Below are 18,534 nucleotides of genomic sequence, written 5' to 3'. Positions count from 1 at the left end.
TCCAGGTCTGCAAAGCTCTAGACTTACCCAGAAAGACTAACAGCTGTAATTGCTGCCAAAGGTGATTCAACATGTATTGAATCAGGGGTGTGAATACTGACACTACCGTTCAAAAGTCTGGGGTCACTTAGAAATTTCCTTGTTTTTCATGTCCATTAAAATAACATCAAATTGATCAGAAATACAGTGTAGACATTGTTAATGTTGTAAATGACTATTGTAGCTGGAAACGGCTGATTTTTAATGGAATATCTACATAGGCGTACAGAGGCCCATTATCAGCAACCATCACTCCTGTGTTCCAATGGCACGTTGTCTTAGCTAATCCAAGTTTAGCATTTTAAAAGGCTAATTGATCATTAGAGAACCCTTTTGAAAGTTCTTTGTTTCTTGCCATTTTGAGCTTGTAATCGAACCCACAAATGCTGATGCTCCAGATACTCAACTAGTCTAAAGAAGGCCAATTTTATTGCTTCTTTAATCAGGACAACAGTTTTCAGCTGTGCTAACATAATTGCAAAAGGGTTTTCTAATGATCAATTAGCCTTTTAAAATGCTAAACTTGGATTAGCTAAGACAACGTGCCATTGGAACACAGGAGTGATGGTTGCTGATAATGAGCCTCTGTACGCCTATGTAGATATTTCATAAAATCAGCCGTTTCCTGCTACAATAGTAATTTACAACATTAACAATGTCTACACTGTATTTCTGATCAATTTGATGTAATTTTAATGGCCTTTTAAAAAAAATATATATATATATATATTTAAACAAGGGCATTTCTAAGTGACCCCAAACTTTTGAACGGTAGTGTATGTAAATGAGATATTTCTGTATTTAATTGAATACATTTGCAAACATTTCTAGAATATTTTTTCACTTGACATTATGGGGTAGGCCCATTGTGTGTAGATGGGTGAGAAGAAAATCTATTTTGAATTCAGGCTGTAGCACAACAAAATGTGGAACAAGTCAAGGGTATGAATACTTTCTGAAGGCAACGTATTTCAAGATACAATTGCGGTAAAAACAGTTTGGATGAGTCAGTGCACTGTCAAGTTTGTGGACTATAATTTCATCAATCTGTGAAATTATAGTCCAGTGGCAGGTTCGCCGCTACCGGGTCGGCACCCAGCAGGTACCGCTTTTGTTCTAGCAAGAGAAGGGACTACTTCCCGCTGTGATAAGTACCTATTGGTAGTCTATCGGCAGTGAGATTCTCTGTGTTTCATGCTTTACAGTACACTGGTGAATAAAACCCGAAACGTTAAAGAGCGTGCGTTAACTCCCCCAGGAAGAAAGGAAGAGTTGTTAAACATGAGATGAGACTCCATTTACATCCCAATAAATGGAGGGTTTAGCTATCAGAACTCTAGATGACAACCTCAATCACAACAGACCCAGTAGAGTAGTATAATATAATTGGTTTTAGCGCATAGCGCAGTAGGCATACATGGGGTCCCTATACACTAAGGAATGGGAATCACGGCAGTAGATATTTGCCTGTTTCTTAATGGCCTTCACCAACTAGCGGCTACTGTGTAATTGGTTATTGAAGATGTTTATTTCTCGGAAGTAGCCTCATTTCTAAGCATTCCCACGTTGCCTGTTAAGTAGATTGGCTGTGAACGTTCAGCTACATTCAGCTTCACCTGTCATGCACCCCATGAATTAAACAGCTCTACAAGGAAAATATAGTGAACAAAAATATAAACGCAACATGCAACAATTTCAAAGATTTTGATTTATAGTTCATAAGGTAATCCGTTTAATTTGAAATAAATCCATTAGGCTATAATCTATGGATTTCACATGACTGGGCAGGGGTGCAGCCATGGGTGGACCTTGGAGGCCCACCCACTTGGGAGCCAGGCCCAGCAAATCAGAATGAGTTCTTCCCCACAGAAGGGCTTTATTACAAACAGAAATACTCTTCAGCAATGTTCCCTCTAAGCTGCGCACCTGGCGCACAAAATTGAACTTCACTCAGCTTTCTAGAGTTTTCCCTATTAACACTATCAACGTTTCCCTTTACTGTGGGAATTATGTTCAAAACAACACAATTATAGCCACTTTCAATGTAACATACCGAAACAAAATGAACTATGCAAGAGATTTTGTTGTAGGCAGAACTTATTGAAGTAGGATTCTATTGCATTGACAGGCATGACTCAGGTACATACTCTACACAGACCGGTGCAGCATAACCAATCAGAGTTGCAGTAGGCCTATAAGCAAGAATATTCACTTTGAACTGGACTGTATTTATAGCATCAGCGGTCGTGGGTAGATGTGCTTGTTTTGAGATCAAAGCGAGAGCGAAATGTTGCGACGTGGGCACATTTGTAAAAAAAAATAAAAAATCCTATCCTTTGCTAGTTAGTGAGTTATTAGTCCAGTTATAGATAATTTGTAGTCAGCAAACGGGTAGGGATTACTTCCTACAAGAGCACAAAACATGTACATTTATAGACATCTTTGAAAAGCGAGTCAGGTAAAGAGCTTTTGTCTTAAAGGGGCAGTGTTGTATTTTGAGACAGTTTATTCAAGCCTAAGTTGATAATGGTATGGGAATAATGATGCATTTTATAAAGTGATTTCTTACATCAAACAACACATTTTCAGTAACCTCCTTGTCTGAAGGACAAGTGTACAAACAGGTTAATGTCTCATGGAATGTACATTGAACATCACACATTTGCTGCTACTGTAGACTGAATAATAGAGCTTGAGAGGATCTGCAGAGAAGAATGGGAGAAACTCCCCAAATATAGGTGTGCCAAGCTTGTAGCGTCATACCCAAGAAGACTCAATGCTGTAATCACTGCCAAAGGTGCATCAACAAAGTACTGAGTAAAGGGTCTGAAAACTTATATAAATGTGATATTTCAGTTATGCATTCTTTATACATTTGCAAAAATGTATAAAAACGTGTTTTTGCTTTGTCATTATGGGGTATTGTGTGTAGATTGATGAGGGAAACCTATGTAATCCAGGCTGTAACGTAACAAAATGTGGAGAAAGAGGTCTAAATACTTCCCAAAGGCACTGTACATCTGTGTCATATTTGCGACATATTCATATTACACCTCATTTATTTATAATCATTTTATTACATCTGTTTTATTTTTTAGAAAATGCCCGTTGTTCTTAGATATGTGGAATTATTTGTCACATTTATGACCAACAAGTAGCCTTGTTGGTGGCAGCCATCCGGAATGCATGGCCTATAGAAGTTATTTATTTAGACCCATTCAACCCTCATGAAGAGAAGAGAACTGTCTGCGCCTTATTCTAGTCCCAAATAGGCTTATATATATTATTCAAGAATGTCATTACGATATTAAGAAAAGGCTCCATGTGAGCGAGTGATCGCGTATGACTGAAACGCATAAGTCATTAGGGTAATTAACCTGAAAGGTAATGTTTCAGCCTCTGTCTTGCAAAGCGCAGGTAGTAAATTCAATGCAGTATTAGCTTTATATTTAGCTAATGAATGATGGTTTATTATGCATAAGCTTCTAAATGTATAGCCTCTGTCTTGTTCTCTTGTGCAATTACACACCTGCTCCCAGCTGGCCTCTCCTTAGCTCTGGTGGTGTACCAAACAAAGCTAGACTAGAATAGCTAGTTGGACCTTTTTGTTGTTGTTGTTGTTAAACTTTATTTATTTAACTAATAGACTATTTGAAGAGGGATGCAAGCTTTCTCTTGTTTGCTGAAAGTTAAATACAGCAGCCAAAAGAACTCGCAGGGAGTTTGAAAGAGAAAGGGAGCGCGATGTTCTGAATGCAAATAGCAGTTATTTATTCAGACCCATAACCATTCAATCCTTGTGAAGAGAAGTGAAAGCCGGTGAATCTCATTCTCGTCCTATACTATTCAAGCCATGTCATTACAAGAAGGAAGAAAAGGACAACGAAACCTATTTAATTTAGCTGTTGAGAGCGAGTAAGGAAGCAACAAGAGGGCAAACTTCAGGAGTACCAAACTCTTATTCAACAGACGGTATGCAGTGCTCAGAAGAGTAGAGCGCTTAATGCAGACACTGTCCAGTGCTTATGGGCGTCCTCTCTCCATCATCCCTCCTAGAGATGAGATTTCAATTGACATAATATGTACGTAAACATTTCAATCTACATTACTTCCTCGCCTTGCATTTTGTTGTGGCTGGCAATGTGACATTCTTGCTCTGCATCTCCAAATTTATAGTAAATATCTGTATCATGTGATACTGGTATTTAGGGTAAATTTGGAGATGCATAGCAAGAATGTCACATTTACTGTACATCCAATCAAATGTTATTTGTCACATGCTTCGTAAACAACAAGTGGACTAACAATGAAATGTCTACTTACAGGTCATTTTCCAACAATGCAGAGTTAAAGATAAAGAATAACATTTTAATCCAAAAATATAAATAGTGACATGAGGAATAAATACACAGTGAGTAAAAATAACATGGCTACATACAGGGAGTACCAGTACCGAGTCGATGTACGAGGTAATTGAAGTAGCTATGTACTGTACATAAAGGTAGGAGTAAAGTGACTAGGGAACAGGATAGATGATGAGCAGTTGCAACAGCATATATGGTGAAAGTGTATGGCGTCACTATGCATGTTTGCCATGTTAGTGCCTTCAGACAAGAGTCACACCTCTTGACTTTAACATTTTGTTACAAAGTGGGATTAAAATAGATTTTATTGTATTTTTTTTGTCAATGATCTCCACAAAATACTCAACGTAAAATAGAAATGATAACATTTGTTAAAAAAACGGTACCTGCTTATGTTACCCGTCAAAAGTTGACACCTACTCATTCCAGGGCTTTTCTTTATTTTGACAATATTTGAGATTCTTCAAAGTAGCCACCCTTTGCCTTTGACAGCTTTGCACACTTACATGATTCCATTATGTGTTGTTTCATAGTTTTGATGTCTTCACTATTATTCTACAATGTAGAAAATTGTAAAAAAAAATAAAGGAAAACCCTTGAATGAGTAGGTGTACCCAAACTTTTGACCGGTACTGTATATATTTTGATTAGATAAGTTTTCAACCCTCTGAGTCAATACGTGTTAGGAGTCAATACGTGTTCTTTCTGGGTAAATCTCTAAGAGCTTTCCACACCTGGATTGTGCAGCTTTTGCCCATTTATTATTTTCAAAATTCTTCAAGCTCTGTCAAATTGGTTGTTGATCATTGCTAGACAACCATTTTCAGAACAGATTTAAGTCAAAACTGTAAATCGGTCACTTCACTGTCATCTTGGTAAGGAACTCCAGTGTATATTTGGCCTTGTGTTTTAGGATATTGTCTTGCTGAAAGGTGAATTCATCTCCCAGTGTCTGGTGGAAAGCAGACTGAACCAGGTTTTTCCTTTTTTGCCTGTGCAAAAAATGATTTAGTCCTTTATTTTTTACCCTGAAAAATTCCCCAATTATTAACCATTTACAAGCATACTCATTACTTGATGCAGCCACCACTATGCTTGAAAATATGGAGAGTGGTGCTCAGTAATGTGTTGTATTGGATTTGCACAAAACAACACTTTGTATTCAGGGCAAAAAGTGAATTGCTTTGTCACATTTTCTGCAGTATTACTTTAGTGACTTGTTGCTAACAGGATGCACGTATTCTGTACAGGCTTCCTCCATTTCACTCTGGCAATTAGGTTTTAGTATTGTTGAGTAACTACAATGTTGTTGATCCATCCTCAGTTTTCTCCTATCACAGCCATTCAACTCTGTAACTGTTTTAAAGTCACCATTGGCCTCATGGTGAAATCGTTGAGCGGTTTCCTTCCTCTCCGGCAACTGAATTAGGAAGGACCCCTGTATCAAATTGTAGTTAATAACTTCATTATGCTCAGTGGGTTATTCAATGTCAGCTTTTTTTTTTTTTTTACCCATCTACCGATAGGTGCCCTTCTTTGTGAGGCATTGGAAACCTTACGCTGAACAAAAATATAAATGCAACATGTGAAGTGTTGGTCCCATGTTTCATGAGCTGAAATAAGATCCCAGACATTTTCCATACGCACAAAAAGCTTATTTCTCTAAAACGTTGTGCACACATTTGTTTACATCCCTGTTAGTGAGCATTTCTCCTTTGCCAAGATAATCCATCCACATGACAGGTGTGGCATATCAAGAAGCTGATTAAACAGCATGATCATTACACAAGTGCAGCTTGTGCTAGGGACAATCAAAGGCCAACACAATGGCACAGATGTCTAAAGTTTTGAGGGAGCATACAATTGGCATGCTGACTGTAGGAATGTCCACCTTAGCTGTTGCCAGAAAATGAATGTTACTTTTTCTATCATAAACCGCCTCAAGTCATTTTAGAGAATTTGGCAGCACATCCAACCGGCCTGTCAACTGCAGACCACGTGTAACCACGCCAGCACAGGACCTCCACATCCAGCTTCTTCACCTGCGCGATCGCCTGTGACCAGCCTCCCGGACAGCTGATGAAACTGTGGGTTTGCACAACCGAATCATTTCTGAACATACTGTCAGAAACCGGGTCTTGACCTGACTGCAGTTCGGCGTCGTAACAGACTTCCGTGGGAAAATGCTCACCTTCGATGGCCGCTGGCATGCTGGAGAAGTGTGCTGTTCACAGATGAATCCCGGTTTCAACTGTATCGCAAAGAGATGGCAGACAGTGTTTAAGGCGTCGTGTGGGCGAGCAATTCAGGCTGTAACTCAACAAAATGTGGAAAGTCTCGGGTGTGAATTCTTTCTGAAGGCACCTTGTGTGTGTGTGTGTGTGTGTGTGTGTGTGTGTGTGTGTGTGTGTGTGTGTGTGTGTGTGTGTGTGTGTGTGTGTGTGTGGTGTGCGCGCGCGCAGAGTCCAGTGTGTGTCATAGTCGGTGCAAGAGGGTCTATAATGGTAGTCCCGTTCAGCCATTTGATTAGCTATTTAGCAGTCTAATTTAGCAGTGTTATGGCTTGGGGGTAGAAGCTGTTCAAGGTTCTGTTGGTTCCAAACTTGGTACAATGGTAGCGCATGCCTTGTGGTAGCAGAGAGAATGGTCTACAACTTGGGTGGCTGGAGTCAGTGCCATTTTTTGGGGCCTTCCAAAGTGCATTGGTCCTGGATTGTAGGAAGCTCAGCCCCAGTGATGTACTAGGCCGTACTCACTCACCTTCTGTAGCACATTGTGGTCAGGTGCCTTGCAGTTGCCATACCAAGCGATGATGCAGCCAGTCAAGATGCTCTCGATGGTGCAGCTGTAGAATATTTTGAGGATCTGAGGGCCCATGCCAAATCTTTTCAGCCTCCTGAGGGGGAAGATGTACTGTCATGCCCTCTTCAAAACTCTGTGGGTGTGTGTGTGGATCATGTTAATTTCTTAGTAATGTGAACCTGCACCACTACAGCCCCATCGACGTAGATGGGGGCGTGCTCGACCCTCCCTTTCCTGTAGTCCATGATCAGCTCATTTGTCTTGCTTAAGTTAAGGGAGAGGTTGTTGTCCTGGCATCACACTGCCAGGTCTCTGACCTCCTTATTGGCTGCCTCACCGTCGTCTGTGATCAGTCCTACCACCGTCGTGTCCTCAGCAAACTTGATGATGGTGTTTGAGTCGTGCCCGGGCACGCAGTCATGGGTGAACAGGGAGTACAGGAGGGGACTAAGCACACACCCCAGATGTGTCCTGTTGCTTGAAACTATTCAACAATGGAAGCATCTTTTCCTCAAAAACAATTAGTACTCTTGAATAATGCAACCAAACCATATTGCACCCTTAAATAATGGTACAATTAAAGTGTTTTTCTCGTTCCTACACGCATCAACTAAATGTAGCTTGCATGACCATAACACAGCTAGCAAGCTATGCTAGTAACATTAGCATATCAAACATGAACGCTTACCCGTCTCATACGAATTTAAAAGTACAGTTACAGCATATTAAAGTTACCTTAGAACAAACCAGGCTTAATTTGATCAGTATCATGGAAGTCATTATACGAATTAAATGCAAAATTGCATCTGAAAACGTTAATTCCCCTGGTGAGTTGATCATCTTCCTGTTGCATGCTTTTTGCCTGGAGGGTGGCTCATAGCAGCCAATGGGGAAGAAACACCCTTAAAGATAGGTTTTCAGAATGTAACCGGCTGTTACTGCAATTTCAGGTGAAAACTCAATAAAACAAGTCTCATATATAATGAAAACGCTCTGCTGCTAGTGTCTAGTGAGAAATACGCACGTTTACATTACAGTAATGTCTCTCGAATCAATATCTCTCTCTCTCTCTCAAAAAAAACAACTATTGTCAATGAAAATAGACCCTTAGCTCTCTTTTCAGATGATTTCTGGGACTTTGTCTATTCCACCCACGCTGCCCTCCAGCATCCCACCGGCTCCCATGCCCCAGAGCAAGCAAACATATTGTAGAACGTTACAGAAACATATGCCATTGTACATGCTGGCTGTTCTAGCACAGCTCATCAGAGCGACCACCTGCATGTTGATTAGTATTCATCTGGTATTGTAATTTCAAATTGGGGGGTTGCGATGCGCGAACACACTGATTGTCTCAGCCTCTGTAATGACTCTAAAACACCTGCCTACCTGGCCTCCCGACAGAGGGCATGCACTGCATTGCAGTTAGTTACCATGGGAGATGATGATACTGCTGGCCCCAGGTGGTTTCCCTGATGTTTAGCCCCGTTTGACAGTCTCTGAATGATTTGTTATTCATTTCTATCAAGGTTTCACAATTCTCAATGGGACTATGTTTAATGTGATACTGAACTCTGAATAGTAATACAGGGAGGTGCTTTCCCTCCTGCTCCCTCTCCACCTCTAGGTCCTACTCCCACTACAAGATACACGACATGACCAAGAGTATGTGGACGCCTGCTCGTCGAGCATCTCATTCCAAAATCATGGGCATTATAGAGTTGGTCCCCTCTTTGCTGCTGTGACAGCCTTCACTCTTCCAGGAAGGCTTTCCGCTAGATGTTGGAACATTGCTGCGAGGACTTGCTTCCATTCAGCCATGAGCATTAGTGAGGTTGGGCACTGATGTCGGGCGATTACGTCTGGCTCGTAGACGGCGTTCCAACTCATCCCAAAGGTGTTCGATGGGGTTGAGGTTAGGGCTCTGTGCAGGCCAGTCAAGTTCTTCAACACCGATTTTAACAAACCATTTCTGTATGGATCTCGCTTTGTGCACGGGGGCATTGTCATGCTGAAACAGGAAAGGGCCTTCCTCAAAACTGTTGCCACAAAGTTGGTAGCACAGAATTAGAATGTCATTGTATGCTGCAGCATTAAGATTTCACTGGAACTAAGGGGCCTAGCCTGAACCATGAGAAACAGCTCCAGTCCATTATTCCTCCTCCACCAAACTTTACAGTTGGCCCTATGCATTAGGGCAGGTAGTGTTCTCCTAGCATCCGTCAAACCCAGATTCGTCCTTCGGACTGCCAGATGAAGCGTGCTTCATCAATCCAGAGAATGTGTTTCTACTTCTGCAGAGTCCAATGGCGGCGAGCTTTACACCACTCCAGCCGACGCTTGGCGTTGCGCGTGGTGATCTTAGGCTTGTGTGCGTCTGCTCGGCCATGAAAACCCATTACATTAAGCTCCTGATGAACAGTTCTTGTTCTGACATTGCGTCCAGAGGCAGTTTGGAACTTGGTAGTGAGTGTTACAACCAAGGACGAAACGATTTTTACACGCTACGCGCTTTAGCACTCGGCGGTCCCATTCTATGATCTCGTGTGGCCTACCACTTTGCGGCTGAGCCTTTGTTGCGCCTAGACGTTTCCACTTAACAATAACAGAACTTACAGTTGGCCGGGAAGCTATAGGATGGCAGAAATCTGACAAACTGACTTGTTGGCATCCAATGACGGTGCCATGTTGAAGGTCACTGACCTCTTCAATATGGCCATTTTACTGCCAATGTTTGTCTATGGAGATTGCATGGCCGTGTGCTCGATTTTATACAACTGTCAGCAACGGGTGTGGCTGAAATAGCTGAATCCACTAATTTGAAGGCGTGTCCGCATACTTTTGTCTATGTAGTTTTAGAAGGAGAGTCTGAGGAGCAGAGTGGCGAAAGAGAATTCTACTGTTCAATTCACATTACATCCTTGCCTTACTTTTCGTTGTGGCTGGCAACGCGACATTCTTGGTCCGCACCTCAAGTTGACCATTAATATTAATTGCAAGACTACAGTAAGCACAAACATTTCTTCTCAAAGACATTACACTCTTGAATAATGCAACAAAAGCACAGAGTTGCTATAACAGCATGTCTTCAAGTAACGTTATCCTATCAAAAATGAAGGATTAACCCTCTCACACAAATATAAAAGTACAGTAAGTCTACCTAACAACATTACAACAAACCAGGCTACATTTTTATCAATATGGTAAAAGCAAATTGTGTTAATCCAAAGGCGTGGAATCCATCAATCAACACAATTGGGATTAGATACGAAGGCCTCCACGATGCAGCCCTGCATACAGCGAGCTCAGCCCTGGTTTGTTTGTTTTTGTCCAATTTGTAGTTGATGTCTGTGTAAAGGCTTTAATGATTTCATCCTTCCTAGGGCCAGGAGTTTTTCCAGGATTGTTTTTTTATTTTTATAAACCACATGGTAGCCCATATAACAGCTGATTTATTACTATGTCATACGCTACAACTAGGGTCCGGAGTTGGTTAGGTTAGCATACTACCAGACCAGGAAACACTCTGGGGGCCCCAGGAAAACAATTCCCCTCCCACCACTCTGATACCTGTGGTGCTACCTCCGAAATCACAACACAATGTTACAAATGAAGAAACACATCCTATTTGTATGTTTTTGGTGGGGGGGGTTTGCTTCCATAGTTTTACATGGCTCAGTGCAGCTGCTGCGACAATTTCAAAATGTAACCGCCTGTTACTGCAATTTCAGATAAAAACACAGTATAACAAGTCTCAAATATTTGGAAAATGTCTACATTTGAGCCGTTTCAAAAACATTGCGCTGCTATTACCATTTATACTGTAGGAGTGTTGGCTCAACGAAACAATTCTGTTTACACTGCCCTGCTTCAACTGTCTAGCGATTGTTGTGCTCTACCTCCTGGAGCTAGCTGTCGAGATGTAGCAAGTACGCACGTTTACGTTTGAGTAAAATGTGTCGCCGACGGTGTTTTTACGGAAGCGGTTAGTAAGTGTGAAGAGGCTCCTAGTTTAACCAATGGCATCCACAGGTGGTGCGTTATCCTCTTCTGCAGCCTTCCTGAGAGAAAAAAGCATTGGTCTCTATCTACCTCCATCTCTTTCTCTTTCCCTCCCCCTCTCGATCCCCCTCTACCCCTTCTCCCTCTCTCATTACCTCCTCCTCCCCTCTCTCTCTGGCGGCATTCCTGTAGCTTTCTCCCAGTGCTAATCCGGTTGGGTATATTTTCAGGAGAAGAGGATTATGTTGTAGAGGCTGGATGAATTTCCCCACAGTTCCCTCACACCTAATTAAATACATAATTGTCATCCAAATGGTTCCTATTCTTCTCCCTGGTTTTCTGTGCTCCAGTCAATGATTGAAGTTACTGGAATGAAACATGATAAATTCTCCTCACCTGCCAGGAGAGACTTGAGAAGGAATGATGACACCATGTATTTTTCGCATTAGATCATTGAACCAAATGTGTAAAGTTCAAAAATCATACTGTGGGACAACTGAGATACGTTTTAACTGCTATAGAGCACCTAGTAATTCTTCATGCATCGCCTCTCTCTCCAGAGCCCAGACCACTGACTCCTCATTTATGTCCTGTTAGCCTGGGCTGTTTATTCTTTAATATTGTTACGAGAAGAAGCGGAGGCAGCTTTGAGGCGGCGCGGGCTGCTGCTCCCAGTTCTGTCACGACCGATCTTTCTGCTGCTTTCAGCTGTCACAGGAACCTTTCAGGTCGGGGTGAAGAGCTGAGGAGAACACCAAAAGACTGCACTTCTCGCTCTACCATCCTCGCCGGCTCGCCAATCTCTTGGACCACACATAAACACAGGCAGACGGGCACACACACACTCTTTCACCGTGCTCTTTCTCAGAATCTTTCTCACACACACACACAAGGCTGTACTTACACACACACACAGGCTTTGTATTTCACAGTGTAATGCTGATTCACAGAACTCCCTCTATCCCTTGTAATGATGCGTGTGTATCAGCAGGCAGATGTAAGGCAGACAGGCACTAATTTAAGCCTTCTGGGAAAGATTGTAGACTACACAAACTGTTTCTATGACCGACAATAGCTGGGAGGGGTGGTAGGGTGGAATATCCATTATAATATAATCCGTGTGTGTGTGTGTGTGTGTGTGTGTGTGTGTGTGTGTGTGTGTGTGTGTGTGTTTGCATGTGAATGACTCAGAGCTCCACAAATCCATGGCCATCAGATCACACATGGAGCTAATCAGTCCCTTGACCGTGACCCTGGACGCATCCACGGCTCCACCAAGCTATGACATCATACTCATAACAATGTCTCCGGCCAAGCCGAGTGGGCTACGCCGGGCGGTGTCGTTGAAGGTTTATACTGATCCGGATGGACTCTGTCCCCTGACCATTCACAGTGAGTCATAGACCTTAGTCAACATGGGCTTTAGTTCCATCCACCCAATCACATACAGTACTGCACAGGCACTGTAAGTGGAAACTTACATTTCTCCAAATAGACTAGTTTACTGATGATATACTGTAGTTGTGATTTAGTATGGTGCTGTTGTCTGGTCCTCATCTCATCCTGGCCTAACAGATGGCCTGTAGTCCATCACCTCTCTAAGCATCATGTGATTGTAATCCAGACTAGGCTGTGTGTCTGGAGATTGGGTGTTAGCTGTCTCAGATGAGTGAATGCGCTGATCGTACAAAAACACAAGAGGATCACAAACATGCCGACGTTCCCCACTGCTTGGATTTACTCCTTCTGCCTCGTCCGTCCGTCACTAGTCAAAATGATTTGATTAAATCACAAACCTGTTCTCTTGGGGATACCAAGCGATGCTCTTCAGACTGGCTCAGTAAAGGCATAAGTTGACGCAGACCCAAAAGTGTTTGTTTCGTAGAGGTGCTGACTAACAGAGAAAAAGTTGCTCACTTGAATTGTGCTCCCAGATATTTAATTGGTATAGCAACCAATGTTTCAGCACAGTGCCTTCTTCAGGGTGACATGGTTAATGCTTGAACCAGGTTATGTAGACAAATAGTGCAATTAGTGCAGCCAATCAACACAGTGAGGGGTGTGTCATAGTAATTAAGTTAATGAGGGATGAGGAAGTGGAACTATGAAACGAATATTTACAGCATGTCAAGATGTTGAATCCATGAGGCAATTATTCACATCTTATGTCAACATGATTCAATATAGTGGATTACATCACGTTAATCAACAATCTTTACAGTTACATTTAATGTACTTTCGTCTGTGTTTCGTTATTTCATTACATATCTCCTTGTGGTTCGACAATAATACATAAGGAGCATTAATATGAGAAACGTGATATGCGGTGTACGCTTACGAGCTGTAGGCAAAACATTTTCATTGGGTTGAAGTGTTCATGGAGAGGGCCTGAGAGCAGTCATTATTCAGCCCACTAGGGGTCAGTGTTTTTTGGTAGGCTATCCAGTAGGTCCTCCCTCTGTAGTAGTAGGGTCTCAATGTTACCTCCTCTCCTTGGTAGGGTAACATGCTCGATACCATTTTGTATTTGATGAAAGCGATAGGATGGTTAGCTTCAACAAAGTGAGCTGCTACTGGATAGTCAGTGTTCTTGCACCTGATTGAGCTGCGGTGTTCGGCTATGCGTTGTTTTAATTGTCTTGTCATTTATCCTATGTAGGCTTTCCCACGTGGACAGGTGATGAGAGAGATGCCCCCTTTTTTTGTTAAATGATATGACAACCCTGGCAGGGATTTTTCAGCTTGTATGTGGGTGTCTGAAGTATGTTTTTTGTGGTGCTGTTGTCTGGTCCTCATCTCATCCTGGCCTAACAGGTGGCCTGTAGTCCATCACCTCTATAAGCATCATGTGATTGTAATCCAGACTAGGCTGTGTGTCTGGAGATTGGGTGTTAGCTGTCTCAGATGAGTGAATGCGCTGATCGTACAAAAACACAAGAGGATCACAAACATGCCGACGTTCCCCACTGCTTGGATTTACTCCTTCTGCCTCGTCCGTCCGTCACTAGTCATGTGAAATTGATTAAAATCAAACATCTGTTCTGCTGTGAATACCAAGCGATGCTCTTCAGACTGGCTCAAACTGCACCGACGTAGACAGCAAAGTAGTTCTGAAGTTGTCGTATGTGTTTTTGGGAAGTTGTCTCCTCAGAATGCCTGATCTGCCTGACCTCTGACCTCTCCTGGTCTTGTCCGTACAGCTGAGTCTATCGAGCCGCCCTGTACATTAGGACTGGGACGATACCACTATTGCGATCATTTCTTTCCATGGCAACATTTTTTCAATGAATCTGACCAAACTCGTTGGTCCTGGTGTATGTAAAATGTGTACTATAGCTCGGAAAATAAATGTGACTGGATGAAAACATGTTTGTTTCCAAAACACTGTTTTGCTAAAGAATTTAAATCCAACTCGTGTTTCAGTTTTTCCTTGCAAGGATACCAACGACGATCGCGATACTGGTATTGTCCCAGCCCTATTGTACGTGCCTTCACAGGGAAACTGATAAACCAAGAGCTAAATGTCAGTGTCCGCTGGCTGAGCGATGCCCGGGGGCTCCGATGCCCCGCTACCCCCCCCCACCCCCACCCTCCACCATCACTCCTCTTAAAGCAGGGGCCTTGGAAAGCAACAAGACCCTATCCCTCTGCCCTCTCTCCATAACCCTGACTCAGGGTGGACATGGACATTAATGCAGGACTCCATCTCCATCTCTCAGTCCCTGCCAGCCCAGCTACCTGATGTCTCTGATAGGAGTGTGCCCTCTCTGCCCTGGGCTGTGGCTCCAGGCATGATGTGTCTGTGATGTAGGAGAGGGGTTCAGGTCCCTGTAGAGTCAGGCTGACTTCCAAATGGTGCCCTATTCCCTATAATAGTGCAATGCTTTTGACCAGGACCCAGTAGTGCACCATATTGGGGATAGGGTGCTATTTGGGATGTACAGTCAGTGCTCCTGAGCTGACCTCGTGGTGGTGGATGTGGTGATGTGTGGATGGATGGACCAGCCAACATAATGCTGCACTACACCGAGAGGAGGAGAAGGAGAGGTTATTAGGGAAATTGAAAAGCATGGGTGCACACACACACACGTGCGCAGACACATGCGTTCACACACTCACAGATGCATCACACACACAAACATCACTTGTTTGTTCCCCTCGCTCTTCATCTCTCTCTCAGCTTACTCAGCTTTTTTATACCAGGCGGTGTGAGAGGAAGGCCCAAAACAATTGTCAGACTTCAGCCACCCAAGCCACAGTCTGTTCTGTCTGCTACTGCACGGCAAGCGGTACCAAAGTCTGGAAGCATCATGACCCTGAACAGCTTCTACCCCCAAGCCATAAGACTTCTAAACAAGACTGCTGTGTAAATAATCAAATGGCTACCTGGACTACCTGCATTGCCCCTTCTTGGCACTAACTCTCTTGCCCACACACTCGCATATACAAACACTGACACCCTAACAAACATGCATACTGACGCCACACACATACGCTGCTGCTACTGTCTATGATCTATCTTGTTGGCTAGTCACTACCCCTACCTACAGTATTGTGTATGTACAGTACATAGCTTTATGGGCTGTTGGACGGCAGGTAGCCTAGTGGTTAGAGCGTTGGGCCAGTTACTGAAAGGTTGCTAGATCGAATCACCGAGCTGCCAAGGTAAACATCTGTCGTTCTGCCCCTGAACAAGGCAGTTAACCCACTAGGCCGTCATTGAAAATAAGAATTTGTTCTTAACTGACTTGCCTAGTTAAATAAAGGTTAAATAAATAAAAAAATATATAATAATAATAATAGCTACTTCAATGACCTGGTACCCCTGCATATCGACTCGGTACTGGTACTCCCTATATATAGCCATGTTATTTTCTACTCCCTAAATATAGCTGTTATTTTTACTCATTCTTTGTATTTGTATTTTCTCTTATCTTGAACTCTGTATTGTTGGAAAATAACCCGTCAGTAAGTGTTTCACTGTTAGTCTATACCTGTTGTCTACGAAGCATGTGACAAATACAACATAGATTTCATGACCCCATACAAACACACAGATGCACAGTCATGCACCCAAACCTGTACACACTCTATCTCTCCCACAAACACATAAGTGCACAGGCCCTTACCCTGCCTACAGGAGACTCAATACACAACAATAAAGATGTGTGTGTGCTATTGCTCAGGCAGTGCGTTGGCATTTTAAGGGAGTCGCATGAGTCATGCATCCAGGCAGCACGAGGTCAACACAACAAGACCCACATCGAGGCAGCTCCTGTGGCTCCGTTCTCCACACTGTCACACCGTATCCACACGCCTGCCTCTTACTCGGGGCTCCTGTATCTCTTTACACACACTGATCATCTGTAGGTACAACATGTCTCATATCATGAAATCATTTACAGTTGAAATACTATAGCATTGTATGGGTTTTTATATGTACATCATGACAATAGGATGTCCCCTCTCTGCCTTGTGTGAGACAGTGTCACACACAGACACACACACACACACCTCTCTGTGTTCTTGAGTCTCCATGTTTCTCCTCTCCTGATGCATCGGTGATCATATTGTCAGTGACAGCTGAAGTTGAGGCTAAGAGCACAGTGCACTTCTCTTGCCCTGCTAGATCAGAATAGGCCTACATTGAGCTGGGAGACTAACACCTGAGAATCCTGTCTCTGCGTGTGGAAGAGAGGGGACTGGGGGGACTGGTTTGGCATTTCCAAGGCCTTCATGTGTTCTGTCCCTGCAGATTTCAGATTCCATCGACCGGTTCAATGGGACCTTAGATAGATAGTGAGAAATGGGATATGGTGTCCTTTAGTTATCTTAGATGTTTTCAAGAGCTCTATGCTTTTATGAAATAAAGATAAAAATGTCAAATCAGATGTCTGTTGTTGAAGCAAATGAAAGAAACCTTAGCCCATGTATCCACCCCTTCATCTCTGAGCCACACTCTTTCTCTCCCCTCTCCATGAATATAGGAGGAATACTGCTACCTTCTCCCCCTTTCACTTGCCTCCTCCATTTCTGCGGTAATGCTGCAAGCAGTTGGTTGTAACTTTGAATTAAGCAAACATTCCCATATATTTTTGATAGCTGCGGGACACACTAGATCTGGACACCCTTTCAAATGAGTGGATTGGGCCATTTCCGCCTCACCCGTTGCTGACAGGTATATAAAATCCAGCACACAACCATGCAATCTCCATAGCAGTACTGAAGAGCTCAGTGACTTTCACGGTCAAAGGATGCCACTGTCATGACTTTGGCCTGTTGGTGAGGTTTATGACCCCCATAAATGTCGCCCCCCCCCTTTTCTCTCTCTCTACTATACAGAGTGACTCTTGGAAAGCCCTTTGTTAACATAGAGAGTCTGGTAACATCAAAAGGGTGGTGAACATAACCATATTTCGGTAATCCAACCAGTTTAAAATATGTGTTGGTACTTAAAGAATATGATGCAGATCAGTTGTTGTCTGGGACATTATATCTGATGACAGGACGACATAAACTGTATCTGGGGAAAGTCTACACGTTCTAGTTATCAGATTCACATGGAATTGTTGTGCAATTTAAATGTTTAAATATGAAACTATTTGTGAAAAGATTCAATGTAATTTTAGCTTCTAAATGAGACAATTGTTTCCATAAGGTAAATTCTGTTCACTCCGTGGCCCCGCCCAAGTGAACAGACATTGGTTGTAAAACTATGAAACACGCCCTTCTCTCCCCACTACATAAGCCCCTGTTAATGAAATTAACATTTGTGTTCCCGAGGATGTGAGGACGACGGTCCATGCGTTAAAAGGGCTAATATCAAACTACAGAACTAAGCCAACTTCAGCGTGAGCTAAAAGTATGGCAACTTGGTATGAACTTTGAACTCTTATTCACTAAAGAAGTGATACCTCCTAGCTGTTGAGTGAGCAGCAGCAGCTGTAAACGTGGGCTAGGAAAGGACGGACAACGTATCTCTTCTACCAAACACACGACGTTACTACAACGCATCCGTTCTACCAGACATTCTTCAGAGGACAGGAAGAGCTCTACTGGGCAACACGGCCTTCCATCTACGACCAACCAATCGAAACACAGCTCAGAGTAAATATTCCTTGCATTTTCCTTTTCCAAATGGGCAGTTATTTAGAATGCATAAGATTCTGTATTTACGATAGCATAGCTTCACAAGGTCCGATCAGAGACCAAATTCCTTTGTTCCTCAGTCTTCCCGCGCTTTCATTCAAAACCCAACCCCCTTTCTTTGTGTAACCAGCCGTCATATCTGTTCCGTCCGCTCGGGACATTTTCTGTCATGACATAA

At 42.9% G+C, this 18,534-nt stretch overlaps 1 protein-coding gene across 3 annotated transcripts in view; it reads left to right on the top strand.

Annotated features, from left to right (window-relative positions):
* Nucleotides 1–18,534, top strand: part of LOC106567150 (membrane-associated guanylate kinase, WW and PDZ domain-containing protein 3) — a 194,961-nt gene that overhangs the window by 108,346 nt on the left and 68,081 nt on the right. Inside the window, exon 1 of one of the 3 annotated variants that reach the window (XM_082960071.1) lies at nucleotides 18,009–18,314. The exons of the other annotated variants lie outside the window; for them this stretch is intronic. The gene's annotated coding sequence lies outside the window, so the exon portion shown is untranslated. Of the gene's footprint in view, nucleotides 1–18,008; nucleotides 18,315–18,534 lie in introns of those variants that run through there. 3 annotated transcript variants of the gene reach the window in all.

Source organism: Salmo salar, chromosome 13, assembly GCF_965601325.2.
Source record: "Salmo salar chromosome 13, fSalSal1, whole genome shotgun sequence".
NCBI lineage: Eukaryota > Metazoa > Chordata > Actinopteri > Salmoniformes > Salmonidae > Salmo > Salmo salar.
Note: the sequence above shows the minus strand (reverse complement) of the source record. Positions and strands in the feature narration are given on the sequence as shown.